The sequence below is a fragment of the Schistocerca serialis genome, chromosome 7 (genome assembly GCF_023864345.2).
Source record: "Schistocerca serialis cubense isolate TAMUIC-IGC-003099 chromosome 7, iqSchSeri2.2, whole genome shotgun sequence".
Classification (NCBI taxonomy): Eukaryota; Metazoa; Arthropoda; class Insecta; order Orthoptera; family Acrididae; genus Schistocerca; species Schistocerca serialis.
This window is the reverse complement of record NC_064644.1, coordinates 35,715,863-35,742,392: the sequence shown is the minus strand read 5'-3', so window position 1 is coordinate 35,742,392 and position 26,530 is coordinate 35,715,863. Positions and strand designations below refer to the sequence as shown.

Here is a 26,530-nt window from a genome sequence, read left to right as displayed (position 1 = left end):
GCATCAAGACAAAGCTTGCTTTGGCGTCTGCTGCAATATGCCCTTAACCGATCGGGACCTGCCGGTGGAGCTAGCTCGCTCCCTCGTTCATCAACCAGTGTGCGCCGATAACACACCAACAGAAGACGCTTTACGTCCTCTGTGTCAGCAGGTGCTGTTCAATTACAGCCGTGCGGCGTGACTGACACTGAATCTGGTACACGCCAAAGCATTCCACGACGGCATCAGCAGCTTCAAGACATCAGCTGTTTATGTAAAGTGCAGATCTGCGGGTGCCCCGTCTATGTGCTCCTTCAAGGCGTATGACGTACTGAACAAGTTTCGCACATATTCTACAAAAGCCCACTCGACGTTCTGGACGAGAGTTAGCCATTCCCAATAAGCCTGTCAGCGTGATTTGCGGTAACATTCGTGTTGTAAACTATACAGGTTTCAAATATGGGTTCACAAGGACCACGTAATTTCAAACCCTGGAAGTTTGTCACCGGAGTTATACCAACTAAGTGTTCATTCGCCAGAATGGTTGTAATAAAATAAACATCAGACGCGCGTTCCGATGTCGATCAACCGTGAATCAGATGTCTACAGCCTTTTTGTCACACGCAGGTAGCATTTCCAACAGGACTGCTCGTAGTCCGCGGAAACACGGAGTGAAGTGTGTTTTTCGGTTACCACCTTCTATTGGAGGCCTTCATGTGGCCTCTGATGGTTGATCTTTGTTAGGATAAGGCGCAGTTGTGGCACGTCATACGTCGGTCAGACTATCAGGACCATGGAGCTGTGGTGTCTACAGCAGGGGTTCTCAAACGTTTTCTGTCGCGTCCCCCTTCTGAAATACACTACTGGCTATTAAAATTGCTACACCAAGAAGAAATGTAGATAAACGGGTATTCATTGGACAAATACATTATACTAGATCTGACATGTAATTACATTTTCACGCAACTTGGGTGCATAGATCCTGAGAAATCAGTACCCAGAACAACCACCAAAAAAATGGTTCAAATGGCTCTGGGCACTATGGGACTTAAAAGCTGTGGTCATCAGTCCCCTAGAACTTAGAACTACTTAAACCTAACCAACCTAAGGACATCACACACATCCATGCCCGATGCAGGATTCGAACCTGCGACCGTAGCAGTCGCACGGTTCCGGACTGCGCGCCTAGAACCACGAGACCACCGCGGCCGGCAGAACAACCACCTCTGGCCGTAATAACGGCCTTGATACACCTGGGCATTGAGTCAAATGGAGCTTGGATGGCTTGTACAGGTACAGCTGCCCATGCAGCTTCAACACGATACCACAGTTCATGAAGAGTAGTGACTGGCGTATTGTGACGAGCCAGTTGCTCGGCCACCATTGACCAGAAGTTTCCAGTTGGTGAGAGATCTGGAGAATGTGCTGGCCAGGGCAGTAGTTGAACATTTTCTGTATCCAGAAAGGCCCGTACAGGACCTTCAACATGCGGTCGTGCATTATCCTGCTGAAATGTAGGGTTTCGCAGGGATCGAATGAAGGGTAGAGCCACGGGTCGTAACACATCTGAAATGTAGCGTCCACTGCTCAAAGTGCCGTCAATGCGAACAAGAGGTGACCGAGACGTGTAACCAATGGCACGCCATACATAAAGCTGGGTGATACGCCAGTGTGGCGATGACGAATACACGCTTCCAAATTGCGTTCACCGCGATGTCGCCAAACACAGATGCGACCATCATGATGCTGTAAACAGAACCTGGATTCATCCGAAAAAATGACGTTTTGCCATTCGTGCACCCAGGTTCGTCGTTGAGTACACCATCGCAGGTGCTCTTGTCTCTGATGCAGCGTCAAGGGTAACCGCAGCCACTGTCTCCGAGCTTATAGTCCATGCTGCTGGAAACGTCGTCGAGCTGTTCGTGCTGATGGTTGTTGTCTTGCAAACGTCCCCATCTGTTGACTCAGGTATCGAGACGTGGTTTCACGATCCGTTACAGCCATGCGAATAAGATGATGTCATCTCGACTGCTAGTGATACGAGGCCGTTGGGATCCAGCACGGCGTTCTGCATTACCCTCCTGAACCCACCGATTCCATATTCTGCTAACAGTCATTGGATCTCGACTAACGCGAGCAGCAATGTCGCGATACGATAAACCGCAATCGCGATAGGCTACAATCCGACCTTTATCAAAGTCGGAAACGTGATGGTACGCATTTCTCCTCTTTACACGAGGCATCACAACAACGTTTCACCAGGCAACGCCGGTCAACTGCTGTTTGTGTATGAGAAATCGGTTGGAAACTTTCGTCATGTCAGCGCGTTGTAGGTGTCGCCACCGACGCCAACCTTGTGTGCATGCTCTGACAAACTAATCATTTGCATATCACAGCATCTTTTTTTTTTTTTTTTTTTTTTTTTGTTGTGGTTTTCGGGCGCACAACTTCAATGGTCATTAGCGCCCTGACTACTCTAAGAATGCACCGCGAGGCACAAGTTGACAACAACAACTAAAAGGGAAAACACAATAAAAGACAGACTGACAGGCATAGGATTAAAAAACATCATCAAATGTCCTTAGCGAGGTGTGTCAAATTGATAAAACAAAGAACACGAGCAGCTGCTCGTGGGTCATCCGCTAAAATGGCATCGAAAGTATTAGGCAGGTTAAGATCGAGGCGCAGTGTGTTAAGATCAGGACAGGACATTAAAATGTGTCTAACCGTCAGCAAGTGCCCACATGGGCAGAACGGCGCCGGCGCAGCCGTCAGCAGATGGCGATGGCTGAACCGGCAGTGTCCAATTCTTAACCTTGCTAAAACGACCTCCTCCCGCCGAGAAGGGCGTGAGGAGGACGTCCAAGCCACGGGAAGAGGTTTTAAGGCCCGAAGCTTGTTGTCGGTAAGTGCAGCCCAATCGGCATGCCACAGCGACACAACGCGCCGACAAATGACCCTGCTAAAATCGGACGAAGGGACACAACAAGAAGCTGTCCGAGGCTGGAGGACCGCAGCCTTGGCCGCGGCATCTGCAGCTTCGTTCCCAGGGATACCGACATGGCCAGGAACCCACATAAAGCTAACCGGCGTACCGACGTCCACCAGCTGCTGAAGAGAGCGTTGGATCCGGTGTACGAAAGGGTGAACCGGGTACGGATCACTGAGGCTCTGGATGGCGCTCAGGGAATCTGAGCAGATGACATAAGCAGAATGTCGGTGGCGGCAGATGTAAAGAACAGCCTGGTAGAGGGCAAGGAGCTCAGCTGTGAAGACCGAACAATGGCCATGGAGCCGGTATTGGAAACTTTGTGCCCCGACAATAAAGGAACACCCGACCCCGTCATTGGTCTTAGAGCCATCTGTATAAATGAAAGTCATGTTGTTGAACTTCGAACGAAGTTCCAAAAAACGGGAGTGGTAGACCGAACCGGGGGTGACCTCTTTTGGGAGCGAGCTGAGGTCGAGGTGAACGCGGACCTGAGCCTGGAGCCAAGGTGGCGTGCGGCTCTCGCCCACTCGAAAGGTTGCAGGGAGTGAAAAATGAAGGTGTTGAAGGAGGCGACGAAAGCGAACTCCAGGGGGTAGCAAGGCAGAGACATACAACCCGTATTGAAGGTCAAGAGAGTCGTCAAAAAAGGAACGATAAGACGGATGGTCGGGCATTGACAGTAGCCGACAGGCATACCGACAAAGCAGTATATCGCGCCGGTAGGTGAGTGGCAATTCGCCAGCGTCAGCATGAAGACTCTCTACGGGACTGGTATAAAATGCTCCGATCGCAAGTCGTAAACCCCGATGTTGTATGGAGTTGAGGCGGCGTAAGATGGATGGCCGTGCAGAGGAGTATACGAAGCTCCCATAATCCAGCTTGGAGCGGACGATCGACCGATATAGACGAAGTAGGACGGTTCGATCCGCTCCCCACGACATACCACTGAGAACACGGAGGACATTTAAAGAACGGGTACAACGGGCGGCCAAATATGACACATGTGGAGACCAGCTAAGTTTCCTGTCAAAGGTAAGGCCTAAAAATTTGATTGTCTCCACGAGTGGGAGAGCAACGGGACCGAGTCGTAAGGACGGTGGGAGAAACTCTTTGTAGCGCCAGAAGTTAATACAGACCGTCTTCTCGGCAGAAAAACGGAAGCCATTGGCGACACTCCAGGAGTAAAGACGGTCAAGAGAACGCTGAAGACAGCGCTCCAGGACACGTGCACACTGCGCGCTGCAATAGATGGTAAAATCGTCCACGAAAAGGGAGCCTGATACATCAGCTGGGAGGCAATCCATTATTGGATTGATCGCGATGGCGAAGAGAGCGACGCTCAAAACTGAGCCCTGTGGCACCCCATTCTCCTGGCGAAAGGTGTCGGACAGGACAGAACCCACGCGTACCCGAAACTGTCGATCCATTAAAAAGGAATGAATAAAAAGAGGGAGGCGACCGCGAAAGCCCCATATATGCATGGTGCGGAGAATGCCCGCCCTCCAACAGGTGTCGTAAGCCTTCTCCAAATCAAAGAACACAGCCGCGGTCGGGCGCTTCCGCAAGAAGTTATTCATAATGAAGGTCGACAAGGTAACCAGATGGTCAACAGCAGAGCGGCGCCTTCGAAATCCACATTGTACATTGGTAAGTAGGCGTCGAGACTCGAGCAGCCAAACCAATCGAGAGTTAACCATTCGCTCCATCACTTTACAGACACAGCTGGTAAGCGAGATAGGTCGATAACTGGAAGGCAAGTGCTTGTCCTTCCCCGGCTTAGGAATCGGGACAACAATAGACTCGCGCCAGCATGCGGGAACATGTCCCTCAATCCAGATGCGATTGTATGTACGAAGAAGAAAACCTTTACCCGCAGGAGAAAGGTTCTTCAGCATCTGAATATGAATAGAATCAGGCCCTAGAGCGGAGGACCGTGATCGGCCAAGTGCGGTTTCGAGTTCCCGCATGGTGAATGGGGCATTATAACTTTCACAATTCGAGGAGCGGAAGTCAGGTGGCCTAGCCTCCTCTGCCTGTTTGCGGGGGAGGAAGGCAGGGTGGTAATGAGCGGAGCTCGAAACCTCGGCGAAAAAGCGGCCGAAGGCATTGGAGACAGCCTCAGGGGCCACAAGGACTTCATTCGCGACCTTCAAGCCAGAAACTGGGGAGTGGACCTTAGTGCCAGATAGCCGGCGCAGGCTACCCCAGACAACAGAAGAAGGGGTAGAACTGTTGAAGGTGCTTGTGAAAGCAGCCCAGCTGGCTTTCTTGCTTTCTTTAATAATACGACGACACTGAGCACGTAATCGTTTATAATTAATACAATTCGCCACTGTAGGGTGGCGCTTAAAGGTGCGTAAAGCACGTCGACGAGCACGTAAAGCATCTCTACATGCTGCGGTCCACCAGGGGACCGGTACGCGACGTGGAGAAGAAGTAGGGTGAGGGATGGAATATTCAGCAGCAGCGAGAATGACTTCCGTGAGGTGTGCGACCTGACGATCGCAGCTTGTGAAGGTTTGATCCTGAAAGGTAGCCCTGGAAGAGAAGAGCTCCCAGTCTGCCTTGGAGATGGTCCAACGAGAGGAGCACGGAGAGGGAGTATGCTGCAGGAGATGGATAACACACGGGAAATGGTCGCTCGAATATGTATCAGAAAGTGCATACCACTCAAACCGGCGTGCAAGTTGGGGAGTACATATAGAGAGGTCTAAATGGGAATAGGTGTGAGATGTGTCCGAAAGAAAAGTAGGGGCGCCAGTATTGAGGCAGACAAGATCGAGCTGGTTGAAAAGGTCTGCTAACAAGGAGCCCCTCGGGCAGGATGCTGGAGAGCCCCAAAGGGGATGGTGGGCATTGAAGTCTCCAGTTAACAAAAATGGTGCAGGTAGCTGAGCAATAAGTTGCATCACGTCTGCCCTGGTAACGGCAGATGACGATGGAGTGTAAACGGTACAAAAGGAAAACGTAAAAGTGGGGAGAGTAATGCGGATGGCAACTGCCTGCAGGCCGGTGTGCAACGTGATGGGATCGTAGTAAATATCATCCCGGACCAGCAACATAACCCCTCCATGAGCTGGGATACCTACCACAGGGGGTAGGTCAAAACGCACAGAGGTGTAGTGTGCCAAGGCAATTTGATCGCATGGGCGTAGCTTCGTTTCCTGGAGGGCCACGATGAGCGGACGGTGCAAGCGGAGCAGCAACTTCAAGTCCTCTCGGTTGGAGCGAATGCTGCGAATATTCCAGTGAATAAGTGCCATCGTAAGAAAAGAAAGATGAGAGAAGTGGTCACCTCGAAGGCCGCTTAGGGCCTGGCTTCGAGCGAGCACTGCCGCCGCTATCAGTAGGCGGACAGTCATCGTCCATTGGGTCTATAGGGTCATCGGCCATCTCGGGAGGATGGCCGGGAGGGGGAGCTTCCTCCGCCAGTGAACGGCCAGATGTACGGCGACCAGCGGTGCGGCCAGGCGAAACGGATGACGGCCTGGGGCGGCAGCCGCTGGGTGGCGCAAGAGAAGAAATGCGCCGTGGCGGGGAAGGAGAACTGTGCTTCCTATGCGCCTTTTTGGAAGGACGTGTAGTGGAAGTACCGGTCGAAGGCTGTGAGGTCGAGGTACGGAGGAAGTCTGCACGGGATGGTTCCTTCTTGAAGGCCCGTGCATCTGACTTCGGTGTCTTCGTTTTAGCAGAAGCTGAAGAAGGTGCTCGTGTCTGTGGGGTGATGGGAGGAAGAGGAGACGTCGACCGCGCGATCTTAGCACTGGCCGAACGGACGACCGTGGTGCTGAAGGTCAGATCGCATGTCTGGGTTGCTACCTCCCGGGTAGTCCGAGGAGAGGCGAGGACAGTACTGTATTTCCCCGCTGGGAGCAGCGTGGGCTTCCTACTAGCCAATAGCTTGCGAGCAGCCGAGGTGGACACTTTCTCTTTGACCCGAATTTCCTGGATACAGCGTTCTTCCTTATAGACAGGACAGTCGCGGGAGGATGCTGCATGGTCACCCTGACAGTTCACACAACGAGGAGACGGAGGTGGACAGTCACCCTCATGGGCATCCCTGCCACAGGTGACACATTTAGCCGCATTGGAACAAGACTGTCGAGTGTGATTGAAACGCTGACACTGGTAGCAGCGCGTAGGTGTCGGGATATAGGGGCGAACAGAAATAACCTCGTAGCCCGCCTTGATGCGCGATGGCAGCTTAACACTATCGAAGGTCAAGAAAATTGTCCGGGTCGGTACAAGGTCATTGTTGACCTTTTTCATGACCCTATGGACAGCCGTCACGCCCTGCTCAGCGAGGAATGATTGAAGCTCCTCGTCAGTCAATCCGTCGAGGGAGTCAGTATAGACCACACCACGAGACGAATTCAAAGTTCGGTGGGCCTCCACCCGGACAGGGAACGTGTACAGGAGGGTGGCCCGAAGCAGTTTTTGTGCCTGAAAGGCATTCTCAGTTTCCAGTAATAAGGTGCCGTTACGCAACCTGGTACAGGATTTGACAGATCCGGCTATGGCATCTACGCCCTTCTGAATAACGAAAGGGTTGACAGAGGAAAAATCCTTTCCGTCCTCAGTTCGAGAAACTACGAGGAACTGTGGGGCAGGCGGTAGTACTTTTGTCACTGTTGGCTGGTCACGTTTCCGTTTTTGGGTCGAAGTCGAAAGAGATGGAGTAGAATCCATTGCGGAGGAATCCCCCATGATTGCCAGCGTCTCCGATGGCGCGCTCCTTCCTTGTGGGGACCCTCTCAGAGGGCACTCCCGCCTTAGGTGAATGTTTACACCTCAGGTCACACCTCCCGAGAAACAGACGGAGGGACCAATCGGCATGGTCAGAAGGTATCAGCTCAGGCAATCACCCCTCCCCGGGCCTGGCCTTTACCAGGGGGTACGCGCGTGCCTTACATGTCTACCCAGGGCGGGGACTTACGCGTTACCCCGTCACCGGCTACGCGTGCGAACGCGTGGGTCGGCCTTCAGACACGCACAGGGAGGAAGGAAGAAGAGGAAAAAGAAGAGAGAGAGGGAGAAAGAGGACAGACTGTCTCAAACGCCGAGGCGGAGACCAGAGAAGGCAAGGAGAAGAAGGCAATGAGAAAGCAAGGGGAAGAAGGCAATGAGAAGGCAAGGAGAAGAAGGCAATGAGAAGGCAAGGAGAAGAAGGCAATGAGAAGGCAAGGAGAAAAAGGCAATGAGAAGGCAAGGAGAAAAAGGCAATGAGAAGGCAAGGAGAAGGCAAGGGAAAGAGTAAGGAAGACAGTGAGGTGGAGAGGAGCAAAGAAAGGAACCAACAAAAGGAAGGAAGAAACGAGAAGTGAAAAAACCAAAAGGACCACGATGATAGGTCGTGGATCCGTCCGTCTCCGGACGCAGGCGCGAACTACCCCCGTGAGGGGGATGGACTCCTTTTAGTCGTCTCTTACGACAGGCAGGAATACCGCGGGCCTATTCTAATCCCCGGACCCGCAGGGGGGATCACAGCATCTTCTTCCTGTTGGTTAAATTTCGCGTCTGTAGCAAGTCATCTTCGTGGTGTACCAATTCCAACGGCCAGTAGTGTATAAATCATGTTACGCCCATTCCCTCCTTTTTTTTCCTCAGCATTTCTCACACTTCACAAAAACGGCTCATGATACCAGGTTACTTCTAATTATTGCAGCCGTTAGTTACAACAGTTACAATTAGTGTGTGTCCTTGGAGGACATGAGAGCTAAGTTTTCTTTTTTTAAGTATCATACATTTGTATAATGCACAGGTACTGAAAGTTAGCAATTACAACTAGTTTATAAATAACCCAGCTGCACGTGCAGTTATTGGAACTGAGCAGATGTGTATTTCACTACATATTTTTTACAAATTATTTAGTGAAAGTTTAACTATTTTCCATTGATGTTCAGGAACATTAGAGCAGAGAGGGCTGTGAAGACGTCAGCCAATAGAACGCTGACCGACCCCTCTCTAGGACGACACCGATACAACAGCGGCCTCTAGGCGAAGAGAACGTAAGCGCCGCGCAGCCTGGCCACAGCCAGTTCAAGACGAGCTCTACAGCAGCATCAAGGATAGGCACTTGTATAGCAGCGACCAAGGAACTGTATTCTTTCGCTTGTAATAGGAATTGTATACACTGAAGAGATTTTCTTATTTTGTCTGTCGCCCATTGCTTGCGACAGATCATTGTAAACTCTCAAAGTTAAGTATTGTCATTTATCTTGCTGTAATAAAAACTCATTAATACAATGTCCGCAGCTCGTGGTCTTGCGGTAGCGTTCTCGCTTCCAGCGCACGGGGTCCCGGGTTCGATTCCCGGCGGGAATGACTCATGATGACCGGGAGTTATGTGTCTTTCATCATCATTGACTCGCAAGTCGCCGAAGGGGCGTCAACTAAGAAGGACTTGCAATACGGCGGCCAACTTCCCCGCGTGGGGATGCTATACGATCATTTCATTTATACAATTTGCTTGAATCCAAGAAAAAAGGCAGGACAACAACAACAACTTATGTTGGTTTTAATGCATTTACTGTGTTTTAACATTTGAAAGATCACGACGTTGCGGCGGGGCGGTAAATAAGTAGTAGTGCGGTTGAAGAGTTCACACGAATGTGCTTATACAAATGTTGGTTAAAAATGTTATTGCAAATTTTGGTTCTAACGTAAGTCTCAGGGGATGATTTTCACACTTGGTGCGTTAGTACACTGTTCCACACCCGCGCATTAGTCATACTTCTTGAATTAATTATTGACTCAGACATGAGTACAGTTTATGCTCGGGAACCAAAAATTAGGCGATTATTATAACAAAATCAGTTTTTCACGACACAGTTCAATCACTATTTATTGGCGTTGTCCTTTTTTTCACACAATGAAATTAGCACTGGTGAGACGGTTTACAGTTTTACATTAATAATAATTTGACTCCGAGTCTCCAATAGCAGTAATGTAGGCTGCTATAAATGAAAATTACTCAATTCTAAGAGAACCCCGAGTCCCACTGTCCTCTTTCTTCTAACAGTTTTGGCGCGAAATCACAGTTCGCCACATGTTCACTTACGACGATGTATACACCTCGTAAATCGTACTCACACAAATAATCGTAGCACTTCCAGTTCACCAAATATATTCACTGTTAAACAATACTCTTTGTCGAAATAAATCGGCGCGAAAAAGAATTCTCAAACGACCACATGGGCCACCCTCAAGTGGGGCTCGCACACCACCCACCCTCCAAAACGACTGACCAACGACTCACCCCTGGCCAAGATGGCTGCTCGCTTATTGGCTCGGATGTCCACCCCATGGTTATGCAAGTACCAATCTCATCAGTTAAGGTTACAAATTTTGATACATACATCCCTCGACAGAAATAAGTACACCATCGGAACTGCGGTAAAAAGTACGTCTTATTTACTATCTTACATTAATTTCTAGGATTATTCTATCGCCAGTAAATCAAGTCTTAGTTTTTGCAAAATTTCACCACTTAGCGCAAATTTGTTTGTTGACATCTATACTGCAAAGTTAACATAGAACTGCATATAGAACCGTTTTTAGACGTAATCTATAGCGATCTACACATTGCGCTGCTCAAAATCTTCATATCTATAATAATTAATTAATTATGGGCGATAAATGATAATTTGCAAACAATGTAAACTATTGCAAGTTAACTTAACTAGTTAAAATACGTGTGCTGTCACTCAAAATATTATATAGTGCCGTTCTTTACATCATGAATTTTCTATTGAATTTTATAAACAATTTTCTCTCAAACTTTGTTTATTGCTCTTTACGGGCTTAATTATTTATGAATCTTAACGTGTGACTACGGCACTCGATCCGCTTTGACGAGACGTTTTTAATGAGTGCTCGCTCATCCCTGTAAGTTGTTATTTACTATTTTTATTAATCTTTCAGTATCCGTGATATTAACCGATTTTGAGGTTACTGTAACATTTGCGTCTCGTGACGAAACAAAGATCGATCTTTCAGAAGGTGCATATTGCTGAACACAATCCATTGCCGCATCGCTCTTCACCGTAAGTCACATAGTTTTCGCGTAATGCGCGAAATACCAAACAATGCCCCAAGCTGCGGGCCATGTGGTCACCCAGAGACGAAGACATCACACCGACCGTCGCAAATCTCGTGTGGGCGCGACACGCGCTTCCGCTAATCGCACACCACGTCGCGCGCTCGCTCTTTACAAAGCAATCCTTGTATACTAGACCTATTCACCTAGTAACGGGGGTTTGTACAGCCACAACCTCGTACAAGTGGCGACAGGACAATAGTCAACATTTAAATCCCAATTTCAAAAGCTGTTGTATTCGAACTGATCATCAAATAATAATAATAATAATAATAATAATAATAATAATAGATCCCGTGGAGGCCCGGGAAAAGAATAGGCCTCCGGTATGTTCTGCCAGTCGTAGAGGGCGACGAAAAGAACAAACCACTAATAGGGCTAACCCCCCTTTAAGTGTGATTAGTTGGTTCAGGACAGAACTAAAGAAGCCTCTGACAAGCGCCGTCATGGTCGGGGACGACGCTTGAACCCTATGCCCGCCTACAATGGTAACGACACTGCTAGCCAACTGGAAAATGATTCAAATCCAAATAGAGGTGTTTTGCAGGATATGCTTCCTGCAACCACCCTAGAAGGAAAACAAAGACAGAGGATGAGATGGTCAGATGAAGTTAATCGACACCTCATGTTCTGTTATTACCAAGCAACAAACCTAGGAACCAACACAACTGGATACAGATCACAAGTATACACAACATTTATTACCAGATACCCAGAATTAAAATTTTTAACAGAACAACGACTAGCTGATTAGATCCGTGTAATAATAAAAAATAACAGGTACCCCAGTCAGAATTAGAATACATCAAACAAGTACAACAAATACTGGAACAAAATAATGTGCAATCAGAAGAAGAAGAAAATACAGTAATGGACTCAAACATCCCAGAGCAAACAAACAAAGACCAACACGCATCAATTAAACAATCAGAGGAAAACGAAATCTTAAGACAGCCACCAGAACAAGCACAAATAGAACACGAAGAGACACACGTGTTAGATATAGAAGAGAAATTTCAGCTGACATATATAGAATACAAAGACACAAATACAGACATCAGACCATTCTTGCATAGACCACCAAATAACCCACAAGTCGAAACAACAATAAAAACTATCAACACAATCATACACAACAAAATAAATGGAAATACAACTATGGAAGAGTTACAACTACTGGTTTATATAGGAGCACTCACTACACTAAATATACACACTAGGCAGAGATCAGAACAAACCAACACACAGAAGAAACCCACAAAACCAGCATGGCAATACAGGCTACAGATCAGAATAGAAAAACTGAGAAAAGACATCGGACAGCTAACACAATTTATAAGAAATGAAATGTCAGAAAAAAACGAAGAAGGTTAGGTAAAATCTCACAACAAGAAGCGAAAGAGCAATTAGATGAAAAGAAGCAGAAATTACAAGCATTGGCCTAATGACTTAGAAGATACAAAAAAAGTGAAAATAGAAGGAAACAAAACCAAACATTCAACACAAACCAACAGAAATTTTACCAGACAATAGATAACACACACATTAAAATAGACAATCGAGCAAACATAACAGACATGGAACACTTCTGGAGCAACATATGGTCAAACCCAGTACAACATAACAGGCATGCACGGTGGATACAAGCAGAAACAGACACATACAAAATGATACCACAAATGCCTGAAGTGATAATTTTGCAACATGAAGTCACCCAAGCAATTAATTCTACTCACAATTGGAAAGCCCCCTCGAAAAGATAAAATAGCAAATTTCTGGCTAAAGAAGTTCACCTCAACACATTCACATCTAACTAAATTATTTAACAGTTACACTGCAGACCCATGCACATTCCCTGATACACTTACACATGGAATAACTTATCTGAAACCTAAAGATCAAGCAGACACAGCAAACCTAGCTAAATATCGCCCCATAACATGCCTACCAACGATCTACAAAATATTAACTTCAGTCATTACACAGAAATTAATGACACATACAACACAGAACAAAATTATAAATGAAGAACAAAAAAGGCTGTTGCAAAGGAGCATGAGGATGTAAAGAGCAACTGATAATAGATGCAGAGGTGACATATCAAGCTAAAACTAAACAAAGGTCGCTACACTATGCATACATTGATTACCAAAAAGCTTTTGATAGTGTACCCCACTCACTCATGGTTACTACAAGTATTGGAAATATACAAAGTAGATCCTAAATTGATACAGTTCTTAAACATAGTAATGAAAAATTGGAAAACCACACTTAATATCCAAACAAATTCAAATAGTATTACACCACAGCCAATACAGATTAAGTGTGGAATATACCAAGGAGACTCATTAAGTCCTTTCTGGTTCTACCTTGCTCTGAACCCACTAGCCAACATGCTAAATAATACAAATTATGGATACAATATTACTGGAACATACCCACACAAAATCACACATTTGCTATATATGGATGATCTAAAACTACTGGCAGCAACAAATCAACAACTCAACCAATTACTAAAGATAACAGAAGTATTCAGCAATGATATAAATATGGCTTTTGGAACAGACAAATGTAAGAAAAATAGCACTGTCAAGGGAAAACACACTAAACAAGAAGATTACATATTGGATAACCACAGCGACTGCATAGAAGCGATGGAAAAAACAGATGCCTATAAATATCTAGGATACAGACAAAAAATAGGAATAGATAATACAAATATTAAAGAAGAACTAAAAGAAAAATATAGACAAAGACTAACAAAAATACTGAAAACAGAATTGACAGCGAGAAGCAAGACAAAAGCTATAAATACTTATTCTATACCAATATTGACCTACTCATTTGGAGTAGTGAAATGGAGTAGCACAGACCTAGAAGCACTCAATACACTTACACAATCACAATGCCACAAATATAAAATACATCACATACATTCAGCAACAGAAAGATTCACATTAAGGAGAAAGGAAGGTGGAAGGGGATTTGTCGATATAAAAAAACCTACATTATGGAGAGGTAGACAATTTAAGAAAATTCTTTCTAGAACAAGCAGAAACTAGCAAAATACACAAAGCAATCACTCATATAAATACATCGGCTACACCACTGCAATTTCATAACCACTTCTACAACCCTTTAGATCACATAACATCAACAGATACGAAGAAAGTAAATAATTGGTAAAAGAAAACACTACATGGCAAGCACCCGTATCATCTAACACAGCCACACATCGATCAAGACGCATCCAACACATGGCTAAGAAAAGGCAATATATACAGTGAGATGGAAGGGTTCATGACTGCAATACAGGATCAAACAATAAACACCAGATATTACAGCAAGCATATTATTAAAGATCCCAATACCACAACAGATAAATGCAGACTTTGCAAACAACAAATAGAAACAGTAGATCACATCACAAGTGGATGTACAATACTAGCAAATACAGAATACCCCAGAAGACGTGACAATGTAGCAAAAATAATACATCAACAGCTTGCCTTACAACATAAACTTATAAAACAACACGTTCCTACATACAAGTATGCACCACAAAATGTACTGGAGAATGATGAATACAAATTATACTGGAACAGAACCATTATAACAGATAAAACAACACCACATAACAAACCTGACATCATACTCACCAATAAAAAGAAGAAATTAACACAACTAATCGAAATATGCATACCCAATACAACAAATATACAAAAGAAAACAGGAGAAAAAATTGAAAAATACGGGCTGAGGAAGTCAAGGACATGTGGCATCAGGATAAAGTTGACATTATACAAATTATACTATCGACTACAGGAGTCATACCACACAATATCCACCAGTACATCAATGCAATACAGCTACATCCAAACTTATATGTACAACTACAGAAATCCGTAATTATTGATACATGTTCAATCACCCGAAAGTTCCTAACATATACCGTACAGTTAAAAGGAAGTCACGCTTGATCAAGGTCCGCGTCACTTTCCATTTTTGACCAGACACAACGTCTGAGAAAAGAAAGAAAGAATAATAATAATAGTAATAAACAAGAGTGAAAATGCATACGGTTCAAAATTCTGAAATTTTCTAACACTTTCGCATTTTGTATGATGGTATGACGTGTGCGACTGATTTTGTTAAGAAACCACATCCAGTTTTGGCTCTATCTCTGAAACAGCGACTCTCAGTTCCCTTCCCTGCTGCGGTCAAGACTGATGTTCCGTCTTGATTAATGCCATTGCGGAAAATGTTCAGATTTTAGTGGTTGTTAATCTTTGGCAAGTAGTTAAGACTGCGGGTGGTCGGTGACAGGGGCTGTGAGATAAACTGTAACTGTCGACTTTTCTCAGCGTTCTTGCTGGACAGTTCTTGTGGAACAAGACAACAAATTAACAGTGGTGGAGATTCCTAGCTTGGTTCATCGAAATGACAATCTGTTCACAGAAATTATTTTTCTTTCATAATACGAAATATAAATGTTTCAGTGAAAGCCGGCGCCCCTCTCAATCTCTACGCGCCACCCTCTTCGAGGGCGGCTGGTCCACAGCATGAACGTCAAACGCGCGCACAACAACCGATCAAATTTGCTACTGTCTTCGTACCGGTCAACCCATGGAATGCAACACGGAGAGTCTGAACTGCGCTCGCAGCTATTGAGATAGTCTCGTCATGAAAGCAGTTGAGATGAAATTTGCTTAGTCTTGCTGTGACCATTTTTCTTAATGAGCTTGGCGCAAGCAAAAAAATAGAAAATCTGTAGCTAAGGAATAAACAGCGACCTATGTGCTCTATATTTAGACACAGACTGTTGGCATATTAAGACTGATTAACATTTTTTGATCCTATTTCATTACATTATGTGCGAAGTATGTACTTGTAATATAGGATAGGACAACTTCACCTAATATCTTAAAATATTTAGCCCACAGATTATAATATGAAACAACATGCTACAAGTTATTTACATATTGCAACATTTTCAGTTGACTACGACACACACACCACAAGTAATAACAGCGTTCCTCAATCTTGCAGATATATTTCTCTACACTACGAAATTCTGTTTTCGTTAAGCAATACTTTAACAATATCTCTAATGTCCTTCCGCTCTTACTGTTTCTAGACTCTTGAGAGGATGCTTTACAATTTTACATCTGAGTACTGAGGACATTTTTCAGCAGCTCTCAGTCTGTGAGAAACATTTCACAGCTAACCTTTTTTCCCAAATCTCAGTAAGACGGAAAACACTGAAAATTTGCTTGGCAGTGGTCATGTGCGGTCAACAATACCAGCTGGTAATTGCTAACTACAAATTACGGGTGATATGTAGCATGCAAATGCAATGTATCGGCGCTTAGGGTTTTTAAGGCACTGCGATTTGTGTAGTTTAGTTGTCATATTCCGTAGATCATTTTCACTATTATTTTATCGATATGATGTGGAATACATGAATAGTGCTAATATTAATATTACTGAAATTTTTAGTTCTACACATGCAACTACATTTAGAGGTACAATTTATTTATTTATTTATTTATTTTACCAGTTTTGAAACAGGAACTCGTCCATGTAATGGAAGGAGCTGTCCAAAAGAAATGGTTTTAAGTTAGGTTTAAAACTTGATCTGCTACCTGCCAGACCCTTTATGTTGTTGGGCAAATGATCAAAGATTTTTGTTGCTGAATAATGCACTCTTTTTTTAGTAAGTGACAGCTTCGGATAGGAAAGGTCTTTTTTCCCTCCAGTGTCGTACGTATGAACATCACTGTTCTTCGCGAATTGAGATGGATTATTTGTAATGAATTTCATTGGCGAATATATGTACTCTGATGGTGCAGTTGAAATACCTAACTCCTTGAATAGGTGTCTACATGACATCCTTGGATGAACACCGCTAATTATTCTCACTGCTCTCTTTTGTGCAATCAGTCCTTTACATCCAAGTTGTGAGATATCCCAGAAACCTATTCCGTAAGACATTATTGAGTGGAAATATACAAAGTACGTTAGGAGGCTGATCTGTTTATTACCAAGATTAGCGATTATACGAAGAGCTAAAGAAGCTTAACTTAATTGTTTGAGAACTCAGTAATATGCTTCTTCCAGTTCAAGTTGTCATCAATGCGAACACCCAAAAATTTGGAGAAATCTACCCTGTTAACTGAGCCCTGTTCATATGCTACATCAATTGTCGGTATGACTATTCGGTGTACAGAACTGGATACAGTGAGTTTTTTTCAAAATTAAGGTAGAGTCCATTTTCTGAGAAGCACTTAATTCTTTGAAAGACATCCTTCACAATATCATCAGCTGCTTTTTCTGGAATGGGATTTATTATAACACTCGTTTCATCTGCAAAAAGTATCAATTCTGCTTGCTGAACGTTAAGTGAGAGGTCATTCACATGAATAAGGAACAGTAGAGGACCCAAAATTGAACCCTGTGGGAGTCCCTTTGTGATAACTCCCTATTCACTAGAATTTACCACCCTCCCAACATTATTTGTGTTATTCAGCACAACTTTTTGCTTTCTGTTCATTATGATTCAAACCAGCTGTGTGTTTATCAAGAGCACGAAACCTACTCTACACGAACTCTTGATTTCAAAACGTATCTTACGAACACAAACCCGTCTCCAGCATTGTAGTGTGCGGAGAAAGTATGCAAGTAAACACCACGAATGGAAACTAAATGAGCAGCGTCGGCTTGACTGTCGAGTGCAGAGTTTGTCCGACGCCTGATGAGTCATGGGACAGGCGTGGCCGCCAGTGGACCCGTGCGCGGCCGTCTCGGGGATGGCACATCCCGCTGGGTCAGCTGCGGGGTGGCTCAGTCTGTTTCGGGTTCTGACACCCCTCGCCATTATCGGTGTCAATTTGAAGGTTGTGCAGTGTCGGGACAGGATTCTCCAAGCAATTAGCCTGCCCTACAGTCAATATTTCGGCAACTGGTTCGTCTCTCGAGATGACATCGCTGATGTACATCGCGTTCAACTCGTGAACACCGTGGCGCAGCAATCGCGAACCAGTGTAATGGAATGGCCTGCAGTCGATGCCGACAGCGACCTGATTGGACACCTCCGGGACTAGAAAGTTACTGTCTCTGGGAGCCGCCTCACATACTGGGCTATCTTAGGAGAATGGGGAAGGTTGGAACGACTTCTGGGAGGCACGGTGTGCCAGTAAGGGAAAGGTGTACACTTTTGAATAGATACTCCCTACTTTGTTATTTTGTTTTTATTTCATATTATTATTATTATTATTATTATTATTCTGGTTTCACCTTCTCACTTCCGGCTTCTCTTAAAATAAAGCCCCCACAACATACGCAGTTGGTACAGAAGTTGCTCTGAGCAGTTTATCTGGGTCTCGTCAGCAGTCCGTGTACCAGTGGGAACGAGAAACGGTACGTAGTAGGGAATAGCCTGCTGGGCCGGGGTGCTGTGTGGACTGTGGTCTGTGTGTTCCGCGACAGTTTGTTAGCTACGGGGGCCCAGCAGGAACCCTGAAACGTGTCGGCTAAGGGCGCTCTGGTGAAGATTATTAGGCGTAGATGGTTTTAAAAAAAAATGGCTCTGAGCACTACGGGACTTAACATCGGAGGTCATCAGTCCCCTAGAACTTAGAACTACTTAAACCTAACTAACCTAAGGACATCACACACATCCATACCCGAGGCAGGATTCGAACCTGCGACCGTAGCGGTAGCTCGGTTCCAGACTGAAGCGCCTAGAACCGCTCGGCCACTCGCCCGGCGGTTTCACAACAGCATATTTGCTTCGTCATTCGTTCGCTGGCGACTTCTGTGATCCTAGAAGCAAGAACTACAGCTGAACACGAGTGAGCTGTGTTAACCAATCACACTGCTGCAACCAAAACAGTGTTAGAGAGAGCCTTATGCGCGCTAACAGTCGTTTCTTTATGAACGTACTTTGACGAAATGACATGGACAACAGCCTGTATTTACAGTCGCGGGCCGACGGAAATGCTTCCTCTCGTTGGTACGGAGTGGGGGCACCGGGGCTACAAGAGGTCACGTACCTCTCCCGAGCAATTCTTTAGACGTCTTTCTTGCTTACTTTTTCCCTGTCGGTTCTTTTCGCCCCCTCTGCGCCTGTACCCATTGCGGGAGCCTATGTCGCCATCCACTTCGCTACGGCCCTGGATTTGAGTATGGGTAAATAAAATACGCAGGAGTTCAGGAAATAATTCAGAATCTTCGGAGTACAGAATAACTGAAACGACGCTGGAGTCAAATATATGGTTTAAATATGTCAGCGTATCATTAAGAAGCGACAAAAATTGGAAAACACGCATGACCTCACATTTCACCTGTAGATCCTAAGACAAAACTAGAAATTAATGGGTACTGAGCAAACAAACAAGTTTTCACAAGTTTCATTCGCAAGTGGTTCAAAGTAAGGACAAATATATCTAAATACATTCAAATTTCCAGACGTTAAAACTGTGTACCGGACCGGGACTCAAACCTGCAGTCCATCACTTCGTGGTGTACGGTCTTACCGCCTATCCAGGCTCCAGCAGCAGCCAGTTATACGTTAATGTGCTACAGAACACTGTAAATATTGCACTAAAATTGTGCCATCTCTCTTCGAGTGTGTTCCGGAAGTCTCACTAAAATTATGCCACTGTTCTTCGAATACGTGCTGGTACACAAATAAAATGAATGAAACCTTGTTTTTTAGCGCTCTCTCCGCGATTACTAGAAACCGGTACCGATTGCCTTAATGATGGTCAGCCGCCACTACTATCAACTCTGACAAGGGAAGCAGGTGTCCGTTTTCGACAGCGCATGCTCTGATGAGATGGCATCCCTTCCAGTATGAGTGCTATGTTGCCCATAGTACCAGGTCGGTATTTTTCTTTCAGCTTTTTGAGGATCTGATATCTAAACAGACCCGTGGCCATGTGGTCCAACACATCCTCAATTGGTCGAGTCGAGTTCAAATCCCGCTGTTACCGACACACTTTTTATTCCTAGAAATTCAGTTTATATATGTAAAATTTATATATCCGGTTTAGTTATGTTCCCCTGTAAGTCAAAAGATTAGAGGTCACCACATTGTAGCACAGTCACAAAATTTTGCTCGATCCGCCACTGCGAAACTCTCATTTCAGAGTTTAACATCTAACTTCGCAACCAGCAGAAAAAAAGGCAGCTTATAATCAAAGTCGACCTGTGTGACCAGCATTAGTGCCTCTGGAACATTCGCTACCCATTATTATTATTATTATTATTATTATTATTAATTTCCTGCGGCTCAACCGTCTGGATCTTGGGCAGCGATCGTGTTCCTAACCTATCCCAGCAATCTTGTCGGTGAAATGAGACGTACAGTATGACGTGGAATCCGATTCACGTGCCGTTCCTGGCGAAACTTCGCGCCGTTAATAGGTGAAGGCTAGGGTAGACAAATTTTTGTGCAATTCGGAATTCGATTCTGTGAGCTGTTTTCAGGCACACGCATTACTAATGATTAACAAAAAAGCTTTTCTGTCTCACTACAATTTTTGCTGAGAATCTTTGTACAGCGCGGAGGAAAGTCGCCAGGAAATAATTGAAACAAAAACATCAACAGCAAGCGGCGCAGGGTTTGATGAATATCGCCCAAGACGGATCTGGTTCAAGAGTGAAGACTTTTTCTGGGGAATGGCTTTTCTTCTACGTCGGTTCTTTTCTTAACAGCTATGCAGCATCATCAATGTAAGGCATTTTCATCACGGCGTAACATTTCACTATTTACAAACATAAAAGAAAATTGCAGCGTTATGATGCAGTATAACACGACGGTTGTGCAAATACCGACTTCTCTGGTATCTGCAGCCTACAGCATATTTTTACTGAACGCGTGACGGCACATATTGCGATTTAGTTTCTATTATGTGTGAGTCCGCCTCGGTAGCTGAGTGGTCAGCGTGACAGACTGTCAATCCTAAGGGCCCGGGTTCGATTCCCGGCTGGGTCGGATATTTTCTCCGCTCAGGGACTGGGTGTTGTGTTGTTCTAATCATCATCATTTCATCCCCATCGATGCGCAGGTCGCCGAAGTGGCGTCAAATCGAAAGACCTGCACCAGGCGAACGGTCTACCCGACGGGAGGCCCTAGCCACACGACATTTCCATTTCCATTTCATTACGTGTGAGATGTTATTGGAGGAGTACGGTATAATATTGACAAGGAGTGAAAATTAGTTACGTCTTACAGCGGGGACCGCGCCTATTCCTCATCACTGATCTCGTCCAAATTTATTTCATATGAAAGACTGCCATATAAGGTGGCAGTAGCGGGTTTCCTGATGGCGTAACGATTAGCGGGGCAAAAAATAGCATTTTTGGCGCAGGACAGGCGTGGCCTGACTCATTTATGTTAGTGCAATTTCCAAGCGGCGGTTGGCCCAGCGGAAAGAGGATCGTGGGATCAAATCCTTATGACTAAACTTTTTAAATTTTCAGTTTTTACATTACTTACACTGTAAATACACAGAAATGGAACACAGTTACTCATTCCTACACAGGGCAATACGCTACAACCCGTTCTGCAAAATTATTGCAAGCAGTATACGTATGCCTGCAAAAGACTACTGACTCTTTTGGAGAGGTAGATGAATACGTCACAAAACGTAAGAATGTTGTCACTACTTCGTCGAAACCTGGTAAACTTGAAACAGCTTTATACAAACATTGTTTGATGTTATGAGGCCCTACATGCGCGGCAACAAATTTCTGTTAATTAGCTCGTGGGGAACACAAACGAATCCACAATTATACGACGAGATTGTTCAAGATGAAGGATTGCCACTGTGCAGTATTAAAATGATTCCTCCCGAAATGCACTCCGCTAGTGCAAACCCTGCGGTGATTTTTATCAACACGTACAGAACATGATCAAAAAGTTTCAAAATTGCTCTTATCTCATCAGAGAAAAAGAAATCCCACCCCGAGAAGACTGGATCAGAATAGAGTCCATTGTACATCAGTAGCTATCGTCGCCAGCACTCGGCGAATTCACACGTTACGTGTGGTTTGCTGCCAAACTGTGGTATGATGTAGAACTCTGTTTTTCCGCACAAATAAATTATGTAATGTAAAACTGTAAGAGTAATTTTACGTACGAAGTTCTCGTGCACCCCTTACAATCTCTTCCTGGAAATTTATTTCAATCTCAAATTTTCCTTTGACTTTCCTTTGTCTGCCTTTTATGAAAATACCAAAAAGTATGTTAAGGATTACTTCAGTTTATTTGCATTGTAAGTAACGTACAAACAGAAAATAAAAACTTCAGCAATTTCCCCATAGGGATGTGGTGTCCACGACCCTCTGATTACCGTTGTGTGCTTTTTCCGCTACGCCAACCGCTACTGACAAACTATACTACACTCAGGCCCCTCCCCCAGCTCGCGCAAAAATGCTCCTGTTTTCTAACCGCTTTCCCATCTGGAACTCCCACTTCGGTCACTTTCTTTTCTGGCCAGACCCTGCGTACATCACAAATTCGGACGAAATCGGTGATGAGGAGAGGGCGGTCCCCTTGTTAGACCTTTCCCAATTTTTCATCTGGCAGTCACTGACTAGACCGTTACTGATTTTGACGAGTATTTCACGCAGAATAAAATTTAGTGCTACATGCGATTAGAAACGTGTTTCATTTGAAGACACTTTCAAAGTGTATTTTATATTAGTCGTCTGAACTGGTGAAAGAATCTATTTCTTCACTAATGTACATGAACAAAGTTTCAGATATTTAGATGCATCTACAAAGAGACGTTTATTGTCCCTTCTGCAGTATCCCCTCGCCTTCAAAAGCGGGGTACGTTAAGAACTCGGTACCGTGCTGATAACATTACCAAATTAAAAACAGATAAGTCGAGCCTACACGAGAGTAGATGGGTTTGGACGAGACTAGTAATCCTATAAACCCCTGCAAACCCTTTTAAATACTTCAAAATACAGGGCCACATAACTTTCAAGTGTACAGCGTATATTAAAAAAAATAATAAGATGTGATACATTGCCTTTCCAACCTAACAGACCACGGAATACACGACACATTATAAACAATAAGCAAAACACACGACCGACGACAAACATACATAAGAAAACATCCCACTCACCATGTATGTCACATATAACATCATACTTCAGAAAATATACCAATAGCTCGTATTCATTAGACTAGGAAAGGGCATTCTTACAGAACACGTCTGCGTCCCGCAGAGAAATACCACCAAAGTGTGTAGGCTGCAAAGATCTTGTGCGCGGAGGAGCGATGCGAAAGCTAGCAGGGTTATTTCCCTCGAAAGAGAATGCTGTAAACACTCAAACAGACACTAAGAAAGATGACCATCTTGTAAAAACGTGTTTAGAAAGCTCCGAGAACTGGTTTTCCGGGCGGAAATTGCGTATAATCGTCAGTCTCCCATGTATCGCTTTCAAGAAAATTAATTACGGCAGGCACCGAGGTCATTAAGCAACAGTACTTCCCCGCGCTCCTTCCACGAATGTCGTCACTACAAAACATGTTGTACAGTAGTAAATACCGTTTGCAGCACGCTTTACAGTGATTCGCAAAACAAACACACGATCCTGTACTTCCACCACTGCTGGAACATGCTGTATTATGATTAAAATCGTCAAGCAAATCCGGGAGAATAGCTCTTCAACGTGTGGGAGCAAAATATCAGCAGATGTCGCAAACAGAATGACACACATTCCCAAGTGTCGTTGCCAATTACATCAGTCATACGAAGCCCAATTCGCGCGTTTCTCACAGAACATTCTGAAGGCCATAGATCAAAGCAGTGAAGAATATGTAGTTTCTTTAATTTGGAAAGCATTTAACTCAGTAGCATATTCACTCTTATTAATGCAAATACGATCGTACGGAAAATGAAACTTTTTGTTACTGGATTGACGGTTCCTTGGTAATCAGAATTTACTGTCTCATACTATACAAGTTAAAATGATCTAAAGAACGACGCATTGTGTTAACTTGTAAGGATGGTTCAAATGGCTCTGAGCACTATGGGACTCAACTTCTGAGGCCATTAGTCCCCTAGAACTTAAAACTAGTTAAACCTAACTAACCTAAGGACATCACACACACATCCATGCCCGAGACAGGATTCGAACCTGCGACCGTAGCGGTGGCTCGGCTCCAGACTGTAGCGCCTAGAACCGCACGGCCACTCCGGCCGGCTCCTAAGTATATGAAATGGGACAACAACATTGGCTCAGTCCTGGGTAGAGCAGGTGTCACAACTGGATCTAGTGATATGATGTTTGGAAAACGCAACCAGCCTATAAAGGAGATTGCCTAAAAAGACACTCGTGCGACCTATCCTACTTTTTCTAATGTTGCTCAAATGTTTTGGGACCTACACCAAAAATGATATTGAACGTACAGCAAGAAATGCAGCATACAGGGTTGCCTACTGGGAAAATGTCACGGGGATACTGAAGAAACTGAATTGGCAGATATCTGAACGTAGAAGTCAACCATCACACGAAGGCCTACTCAGAGTTACGAGACCGAGCATTAACTGAGGGATGTTACAGTCCTCTACGCATCACTTCCGTAGGGACCGTGAAGGCAAGATTGGCCTAAAACGCGTACAGAGTCGTTCAAGCAATCATTCTTCTCGCGCTGCGCTGCGTACGCGAATGAAACAGTCGGAAGCCTCAGTTAACGTCCCGAGGGCAGTGTGCGATTTGCAGGTGGGGATGGGGGGGATTTCCCCCCTCTGCATCAGACCATCCCCTCCTCTGGTTTTAGTTTATGCATCCCAACTTGGGATGTTTATTTCCCACGCACTGGAGTAAAACTTTACATATAATTTAAATTTGTGGAGCCGAACACTGAAAGTTTTTAATACAGTCTTACTATTAATATGTTTGCTTATTAATTTTGAAAAAGTGTTATGTAGTAGGTAAGCATTTCAAAACATTTAGAACTAAACGACAAGCCGACGCAAGCAATATTTCCGTAGTATGCCACAATGTTGCAAGACGTCGCCCCAGCGTAAACGAGGCTTTGGAGCCAGGTCTGTATTGTATGGTGGATATGATGTGTCGCGTACGAAACTAAAACCTGCAATCAGATCCAAACGTCGTGGAAAACTGAAGAGGTGTCATCCTGCAGAAAGATAACTCTCGCCCACATTCTGCCAAACGGACTGCAGACGCAATAAAGGAGTTGAGATTCGAGGTGCTGGAACATCCACCATACAGTCCAGACCTGGCTCCAAGCGGTTTTCACATGTTTGGACCCTTAACGGAAGCACTACAGGGAAGAAGATTTGAAAGTGATGAAGACGTCATTGCTGCGGTGCAAAATTGGTTACAGATGCAACCGATAAACGCATTTTCTGATGAAATAAAAAAAACTCGTAAAACGTCGGGAAGACTGCATTGAAGTCCAGGGAGGTTACGTAGAAAAATAACACATGTTTCAGTTTTCTATCATCAGAAAAAGTACAGCTTTTCACAAATGTGCCTTTACTTTTTGAATTCCCCTCGAATACCTGTATGTAGATGATTTTGTAAATAAGCTTCATCTATATAAGTGCTTTTAAATATAACAAGGGATGGCTTTTCTGATCGTGCTTACGCGCGAATAGTGAGTTTCGGCATTAATATCTATTTATAAATAACTGTTTAACCATGGGTAACGCCACGGTCCAAGCTAGTAACATATATAATTATACTAACCCCCCCCCCCCCCCTCCACACTGGTAAAAGCACAAATCGAACACTGTCCCAGGCTAAGTACCCTCTGCTACGCACTGGTTTGCAGAGTGTAAGAGTAGATACAGCAGTACTCACGTGTTCTGCGCAGTCAGTTCCCACGGCGTTGGGAGGTCACACTGGTCGGCTTTGGCCACGCGTCAGAAGAATATCGTGTACGCCGGTGATAGGATCGAACACACACGGCCGCTCGCCGAACAACACTGGCGCGGATGTTTGCGAGCGAAGCTGCGCCCGCCTGCGACGCTGCACGGCGCCTGCGCGCGCAGCTCTCACCGCCGACCGTGAACCGGGAAAAGCCTGCAGGCCGCGCGTCAGCCACTGCGCGAGCAAGGTCGCCGGCGGGACGCGCTGGTCATCCGCTCAGCTCCGCCCCGCCACTGGGGAAGCGCTGTGACGTCACGCGGCCAGTGGGTCGGTTCTTCTGGCAGGCCTCCTACCGTTACCTCCAGATATTCCCCGTGACGCCAAGTTGCCTCTGACGTCTCAGGTGAAATCTGCAGTAGCGATCTCTCGTGTGAAGTATGATAGTAGCCCTCTATTTACGGCGGTGTGACGTGAGTCGAAACAAGGCCCCGGGAGTAGACAACATTCCATTGCAACTACTGACGGCCTTGGGAGAGCCAGTCCTGATAAAACTCTGCCATCTGGTGAGCAAGATGTATGAGACAGGCGAAATA

The 26,530-nt window shown here is 45.0% G+C and overlaps 1 protein-coding gene across 3 annotated transcripts in view; it reads right to left on the bottom strand.

The window, feature by feature from the left end:
• LOC126412364 (serine/threonine-protein phosphatase 6 regulatory ankyrin repeat subunit C-like) overlaps positions 1-26,116 on the bottom strand; it is a 122,733-nt gene extending 96,617 nt beyond the window's left edge. For 2 of the 3 annotated variants that reach the window (XM_050081932.1, XM_050081931.1), the window contains exon 1: positions 25,929-26,115. The gene's annotated coding sequence lies outside the window, so the exon portion shown is untranslated. Of the gene's footprint in view, positions 1-25,928 lie in introns of all 3 variants that reach the window. The other variant, XM_050081930.1, reaches the window with a different exon arrangement.
• Between the last annotated feature and the right edge of the window lie 414 nt (positions 26,117-26,530).